Below are 8,764 nucleotides of genomic sequence, written 5' to 3'. Positions count from 1 at the left end.
TTCACCACCTTCCCTACCCATCACCACCTTCACTACCCTTCACCACCTTCCCAACCCTTCACCACCTTCACTACCCTTCACCACCTTCCCTACCCTTCACCACCTTCCCTACCCTTCACCACCTACCCTACCCTTCACCACCTTCACTACCCTTCACCACCTTCCCTACCCTTCACCACCTTCCCTACCCTTCACCACCTTCCCTACCCTTCACCACCTTCCCTATCCTTCACCACCTTCCCTACCCTTCACCACCTACCCTACCCTTCACCACCTTCCCTACCCATCACCACCTTCACTACCCTTCACCACCTACCCTACCCTTCACCACCTTCACTACCCTTCACCACCTTCACTACCCTTCATCACCTTCCCTACCCTTCACCACCTTCTTTACCCTTCACCACCTACCCTACCCTTCACCACCTTCACTACCCTTCATCACCTTCACTACCCTTCACCACCTTCCCTGCCCTTCACCACCTTCCCTACCCTTCACCACCTTCCCTACCCATCACCACCTTCACTACCCTTCACCACCTTCCCTACCCTTCACCCCCTTCCCTACCCTTCACCACCTTCCCTACCCTTCACCACCTTCCCTACCCTTCACCACCTTCCCTACCCTTTACCACCTACTCTACCCTTCACCACCTTCACTACCCTTCACCACCTTCCCTACCCTTTACCACCTTCCCTACCCTTCACCACCTAATCTACCCTTCTCCACCTTCCCTACCCTTCACCACCTTCCCTACCCTTCACCACCTACTCTACCCTTCACCACCTTCCCTGCCCTTCACCACCTTCACTACCCTTCACCACCTACTCAACCCTTCACCACCTTCACTACCCTTCACCACCTTCCCTACCCTTCACCACCTACTCTACCCTTCACCACCTTCCCTACCCTTCACCACCTTCACTACCCTTCACCACCTTCCCTACCCTTCACCACCTTCCCTACCCTTCACCACCTTCACTACCCTTCACCACCTACCCTACCCTTCACCACCTACTCTACCCTTCACCACCTACTCTACCCTTCACCACCTTCCCTACCCTTCACCACCTACTCTACCCTTCACCACCTTCTCTACCCTTCACCACCTTCCCTACCCTTCACCACCTTCCCTACCCTTCACCACCTTCACTACCCTTCACCACCTTCACTACCCTTCACCACCTTCCCTACCCTTCACCACCTTCACTACTCTTCACCACCTTCCCTACCCTTCACCACCTTCCCTACCCTTCACCACCTTCCCTACCCTTCACCACCTACTCTACCCTTCACCACCTTCACTACCCTTCACCACCTTCCCTATTCTTCACCACCTTGCCTACCCTTCACCACCTTCACTACCCTTCACCACCTTCCCTACCCTTCACCACCTTCACTACCCTTCACCACCTTCCCTACCCTTCACCACCTTCCCTACTCTTCACCACCTTCACTACCCTTCACCACCTTCCCTGCCCTTCACCACCTTCCCTACCCTTCACCACCTTCACTACTCTTCACCACCTTCACTACCCTTCACCACCTTCCCTGCCCTTCAGCACCTTCCCTACCCTTCACCACCTACTCTACCCTTCACCACCTTCACTACTCTTCACCACCTTCACTACCCTTCACCACCTTCCCTACCCTTCACCACCTTCACTACCCTTCACTACCCTTCACCACCTTCCCTACCCTTCACCACCTTCCCTACCCTTCACCACCTTCCCTACCCTTCACCACCTTCCCTACCCTTCACCACCTTCCCTACTCTTCACCACCTTCACTACCCTTCACCCCCTTCCCTGCCCTTCACCATCTTCCCTACCCTTCACCACCTTCACTACTCTTCACCACCTTCACTACCCTTCACCACCTTCCCTACCCTTCACCACCTTCCCTACCCTTCACCACCTACTCTACCCTTCACCACCTTCCCTACCCTTCACCACCTTCCCTACCCTTCACCACCTACCTTACCCATCACCACCTGCCCTACCCTTCACCACCTACCCTACCCTTCACCACCTACCCTACCCTTCACCACCTACCCTACCCATCACCACCTACCCTACCCTTCACCACCTTCCCTACCCTTCACCACCTTCCCTACCCTTCACCACCTTCCCTACCCTTCACCACCTTCCCTACCCTTCACCACCTACCCTACCCATCACCACATACCCTACCCTTCACCACCTACCCTACCCTTCACCACCTACCCTACCTTTCACCACCTACCCTACCCATCACCACCTACCCTACCCATCACCACCTTCCCTACCCTTCACCACCTACCCTACCCATCACCACCTACCCTACCCTTCACCACCTACCCTACCCTTCACCACCTACCCTACCCTTCACCACCTACCCTACCCTTCACCACCTACCCTACCCATCACCACCTACCCTACCCTTCACCACCTTCCCTACCCTTCACCACCTTCCCTACCCTTCACCACCTTCCCTACCCTTCACCACCTTCCCTACCCTTCACCACCTTCCCTACCCTTCACCACCTACCCTACCCATCACCACCTACCCTACCCTTCACCACCTACCCTACCCTTCACCACCTACCCTACCCTTCACCACCTACCCTACACATCACCACCTACCCTACCCATCACCACCTTCCCTACCCTTCACCACCTACCCTACCCTTCACCACCTTCCCTACCCTTCACCACCTACCCTACCCTTCACCACCTACCCTACCCATCACCACATACCCTACCCATCACCACCTTCCCTACCCTTCACCACCTACCCTACCCTTCACCACCTACCCTACCCATCACCACCTTCCCTACCCTTCACCACCTACCCTACCCTTCACCACCTTCCCTACCCTTCACCACCTACCCTACTCTTCACTACCTTCCCTACCCTTCACCACCTTCCCTTCAAATGGCTGAAGGGAACAAGTTTATGAGTATGGTAACAATGAGTCACAATAACGGGGCTGAAGATATAATGACCAAACCACACCCCAGAACATGATGAGATAATGGTCCATGATGGAAGTCTATTGTCAACATCTCTTTAACCAAGTCTATCGATAGACAAGTCCATGTCTATCTCCCTCTAATTCCCACCTAACTAAATATTTATATATGTATGATATATATGTAAGTGAGGGTTCCAAACGTGTCCTTATTATCGGTTATCGTAGCAGCGGGTCTCAGATATTCCTGAGAAGCTTGCCCAACCGTTCTTAAGATGGCAGAACGGATCAAGAAGTTAGGCGATATCTTCAAGTAGACCAAAGATGTATTGGGCGATATGCCCAAGTGTTTCTGGCGGTAGCGAGCCTCGGGCCCGGTGTCTTCCAGTGTGTTACTGGCCCATCAATGGGGCATTATATTGTGTTTGGGAATGACCGCAGCCATCAGTGGCTCCTTGATCATGAGGAAGGAGTTTGTGTGTGTGGATCAGAGCACAGGTTAGAGACCACCGGACGACCTGTAGACTTACTGTGAGTAACACCACGTGTCCGTGGGCTATGACGACGACACCCACAACAGGCGGACTGAATCACCCGCCCATGGCACCTTTGTCGGGTTCCTGGTAGGTTGTGTAGTCTGTCTTGTGGTGGTGCGCGGTGCTGAGACAGGCGCAAACTGGTATTTTTTGAGGACGTTAATGACTGATGCAGAAGATGATGAAGATGAAGAGAAAGGTAGACAGGAGAGCAGGGGAGAAAGTTGCGGAGTTCCTCCGCTCCCGTGTGGGGAACTTTTCAAATGTTTACGGCTGCCGGTGTGCCATCCACATCTTGGCTGTGGTGGTGGATGTTGTTTTACTTGGCTATCATAGCTATATAGTCCAAGGCAAGACCTTTACCTTGATGGCCAGCTACCCCTGGAAAAGGGATGTAGTGAACTTCAGGGACATTATGTCCCTGATATTCGCGCCCTTCGCGAGGTGCGACATTGACAAAGACGACGCCATTTTGGGGCTGACCACACGCAACTATGTGTGTTATAACCCGTTGGCTCTTGTATATGAGAAGTTTTCTCTCATTCTTTTTATTTATTTTATAGTTATGATTGTGTGGGGTTGTGTGACTGGTTCATACATTATGTACCAAGGGAGCCCTTGGGGGCAGCGCTCCCTGCTGGCCATGGGGGGCAAGACCCGCCCCCACGAGGACAGGCTCCTCACCAAGATCACCGCGGGCGACGTCCTAGTCCTCCACTTCTTGCGCTCGAGGACAACCGGACGACACTATAGGGACGTTGTGTTTGGCCTGGTCCACCGTTTATGTCGTAGGGACACCCAAGAGCCTTACAGGGACACCCAAGAGCCTTACAGGGACACCCAAGAGCCATCCAGGGAGCTCTTGGTCCCCCTATACACACTCACCCGGGCCAACACAGAGTATGCAGCAATAAACATGATTAATATAACGGACATTTGACGGGGGCGTCCAATAAGAGGCTCTGGTGGCCGCTCTACACGGTGATGCGGCCTCGGGAGGCTGCGGGGGCAATCGTCTGGGGAAAGCGCCAAGCCATTACCATTATATAACACTGGCAAGGGGTCAGGATAAGGATTTGGGATGGGACGGAGGGAAGGAATGGTGCCCAACCACTTGGACAGTCGGAGATTGAGCGCCGACCTGCACGAAGCGACACCGTCCACCCCAAGTGGTTGCATTGTGGCTTCATGAATAAAAGTGAATAAAAGGAAAAAAGTGTGTGTGTGTGTGTGTGTATATAATTCCCTAAGTGTAGTTACAGGATGGGAGCTACGCTCGTGGTGTCCCGTCTTCCCAGCACTCTTTGTCATATAACACTTGGAAACTACTGACGGTCTTGGCCTCCACCACCTTCTCACCCAACTTGTTCCAACCGTCTACCACTCTGTTTGCGAAAGACAACTTTCTAATGTGTTTTTTTGGCATCTTTGTTTCCTGTGTGTACTCACCTAGTTGTGCTTGCGGGGGTTGAGCTCTGGCTCTTTGGTCCCGCCTCTCAACTGTCAATCAACTGACTGAACAACTGAAAGAAAACAGATTTGAAATTAATTTCCTATGGATACCATCACATGTCGTCTCCTAACGTACCCACATGTGGCTCATATGGGTACTCAGTCTCCACCTGTGTCCCCTTGTTCGTGTACCTACGGATACCATCACATGTCGTCTCCTAACGTACCCACATGTGGCTCATGTGGGTACTCAGTCTCCACCTGTGTCCCCTTGTTCGTGTACCACCAGTGTTGAATAGTTTATCCTTGTCTATCCGGTCGATTCCCCTGAGGATTTTGTAGGTAGTGATCATGTCTCCCCTTACTCTTCTGTCTTCCAGTGTCGTAAGGTGCATTTCCCGCAGCCTTTCCTCGTAACTCATGCCTCTTAGTTCTGGGACTAGTCTAGTGGCATACCTCTGAACTTTTTCCAGCTTCGTCTTGTGCTTGACAAGGTACGGGCTCCATGCTGGGGCCGCATACTCCAGGATTGGTCTTACATATGTGGTGTACAAGATTCTGAATGATTCCTTACACAGGTTCCTGAAGGCTGTTCTGATGTTAGCCAGCCTCGGATGTGCCGCAGACGTTATTCTTTTTATGTGGGCTTCAGGAGACAGGTTTGGTGTGATATCAACTCCTAGATCTTTCTGTTCGTTTCATGGAGTAATTCATCTCCCATTCGGTATCCTGTGTCTGGCCTCCTGTTTCCACTGCCTAGTTGCATTACCTTGCATTTCCTCGGGTTGAACTTTAGCAGCCATTTGTTTGACCATTCATTCAGTCTGTCTAGGTCATCTTGTAGCCTCCTACTATCTTCATCTGTTTTAATTCTCCTCATAATTTTTGCATTCTTAACTTTTTTTTTTTAATTTTGACCCGAAGGGCGAGTTTATTGGGCAGCGTCACTCATCCTGTGAGTGGACACACCGCCATAGTGACTGTATTGGGCAGCGTCACTCATCCTGTGAGTGGACACACCGCCATAGTGACTGTATTGGGCAGCGCCACTCATCCTGTGTGGACACACCGCCATAGTGACTGTATTGGGCAGCGTCACTCATCCTGTGAGTGGGACACACCGCCATAGTGACAGTATTGGGCAGCGTCACTCATCCTGTGAGTGGACACACCGCCATAGTGACTGTATTGGGCAGCGCCACTCATCCTGTGAGTGGACACACCGCCATAGTGACAGTATTGGGCAGCGTCACTCATCCTGTGAGTGGACACACCGCCATAGTGACTGTATTGGGCAGCGCCACTCATCCTGTGAGTGGACACACCGCCATAGTGACTGTATTGGGCAGCGTCACTCATCCTGTGAGTGGACACACCGCCATAGTGACAGTATTGGGCAGCGTCACTCATCCTGTGAGTGGACACACCGCCATAGTGACTGTATTGGGCAGCGCCACTCATCCTGTGAGTGGACACACCGCCATAGTGACAGTATTGGGCAGCATCACTCATCCTGTGAGTGGACACACCGCCATAGTGACAGTATTGGGCAGCGTCACTCATCCTGTGAGTGGACACACCGCCATAGTGACAGTATTGGGCAGCGTCACTCATCCTGTGAGTGGGCACACCGCCATAGTGACTGTATTGGGCAGCGCCACTCATCCTGTGAGTGGACACACCGCCATAGTGACAGTATTGGGCAGCGTCACTCATCCTGTGAGTGGACACACCGCCATAGTGACTGTATTGGGCAGCGCCACTCATCCTGTGAGTGGACACACCGCCATAGTGACAGTATTGGGCAGCGTCACTCATCCTGTGAGTGGACACACCGCCATAGTGACTGTATTGGGCAGCGCCACTCATCCTGTGAGTGGACACACTGCCATAGTGACAGTATTGGGCAGCGTCACTTATCCTGTGAGTGGACACACCACCATAGTGACTGTATTGGGCAGTGCCACTCATCCTGTGAGTGAACATACCGCCATAGAAGCATGTGCAACACTCCCCAATAGGAAGAAAACCCGCTGGGTTGTTCATCCTGTCACTTGTACCCAGACACAGCTGGGACTTGCTTAACTGTCTCAAGTGAACAGTGTTACGGCCCTATTGGGTCGCAACTGGGTTCTTTCTCTGATGTTAATAGAGTTTGGGTATCCGGCCCCAAGTTAGTAGTGGCTTTCAAGGGGTGCGTTCCGTAACACAAGTAAATTAAAGGGGAAGGGAGACAAAGGCACTAAACTTAAATATATAATTACACCACCACCATAAATAAATATATAAACAGTCACACGGGGGGGGGGGGTATAAACACTATAATATACAGAATAGTCTTCCTCTGAAGACGCAGGAATGTTCCACGGTGCTCGAGAGGGGTAGCCCTGGTCCTCTTCTTGTGGCCTCACGTTGAATCCTTCGATTCTCTCGAGTCTACCCTGGCCACAGGCCAGCCAAATCACAGTTCCACTGGGGGCACCGTCGTGGAGGCCTTCCACCATAAATCCAGCCTGTAGCTGGCAGGTTCCAATCAGTTCCACTGGTTAGGCCACCGTTGTGGAGGCCTTCAACCACAAATCTAGCCTGTAGCTGGCAGGTTCCAATCAGTTCCGCTGGTTAGGTCACTCCACGACCGATACTAGGGTTGCGAGCCCTAGGCAGGAGCCTCGTGTGATTTCACAGATCACTCTTCTCACCACAACACCCCAGTGGCTAGTCTTCTCCACCAGTCAGCCCCGGGTACGACAATCCCTGGTTCTGCCACCTCACAGGCAGGCTAACACAACAGTGTTCATCCGGGGGGGATGGGGGGTGACTCACAGCTTCAGCAGCAAATGCGTGGAGGTTCTACGGCTGCCTTGGGTAGACTGATCCAACGTCCATTACAGCAGTCCCAGGTCGACTCTGTAGTCAGACACGTCATTAGTACTGATGACACTCTAGGGCACCTCACTTACAGGCTTAGACACAAACACCCACCTATCCACTCCATAGATGGCGTTGCTGTCTAAGCATCACCTCACCAGAGGTCAGCAGCGGCTGTGTTATGAGCAGATCAGGACGGGAAACCAGCCCCTGTGGCCGGTATATCCTGTCCTCACTAGATGGCGCTGTCCATTTGGAGGGGGTTTCGGGAGCTGACCCACAGATGGCGTGGTCGTCACTGCTCCGTGCTCGGACGCTGGGCTCGGGTCCGTAACAAACAGCTCCTCAAACAAGAAGATTAACATCTTTCAACCCTAAAAATCTTGCGGGTGCAAAATGGGGGAATCTTTTAGGAACAGTATCAATATTTGACAAATAGTGTTTTCCTAACTCAAACAATGTGGGGTTTATTACTCTACACATATTTCTGATGTCTCGCAGGTGTTCACATTCACGTAGATAGTGGTCAAGGCGATGTCCGTCACTCTCACCACAGATTCTGCAACTTCGCTGATCAACTGTTGTTTCCATTTCATATCTCCATGGACATTTGTGTCCAAGACGGATTCTCGCTATTACCGATTCTCTCCCGCGTCCTCCTCCTCTTCGTCCATAAGGACTGTGATTGGCAGCTGCAACCATGTTGTACCATCGTACAGATTCACTGGTTTGTGCTTCTATCCTCCTTTCCTCAGTTACCTTGTCACGGTGATGTTGCCTGACAATACCTCTAATTTGTAGTAGAGTCTTGGGTATGAAGTATTCAATACGATCTCCTTCAGCAGCCAGCACATCTGCTCATTCATTCCACACATATCCCCCAACATGGGAGGGGATCCCCAACATGGGAGAGGATCCCCCAACATGGGAGGGGATCCCCCACATGGGAGGGGA

The sequence above is a fragment of the Procambarus clarkii genome, chromosome 81 (assembly GCF_040958095.1).
Source record: "Procambarus clarkii isolate CNS0578487 chromosome 81, FALCON_Pclarkii_2.0, whole genome shotgun sequence".
In the NCBI taxonomy this organism is placed as follows: domain Eukaryota; kingdom Metazoa; phylum Arthropoda; class Malacostraca; order Decapoda; family Cambaridae; genus Procambarus; species Procambarus clarkii.
The sequence above is the reverse complement of the archived record's forward strand: the minus strand, read 5'-3'. Positions refer to the sequence as shown.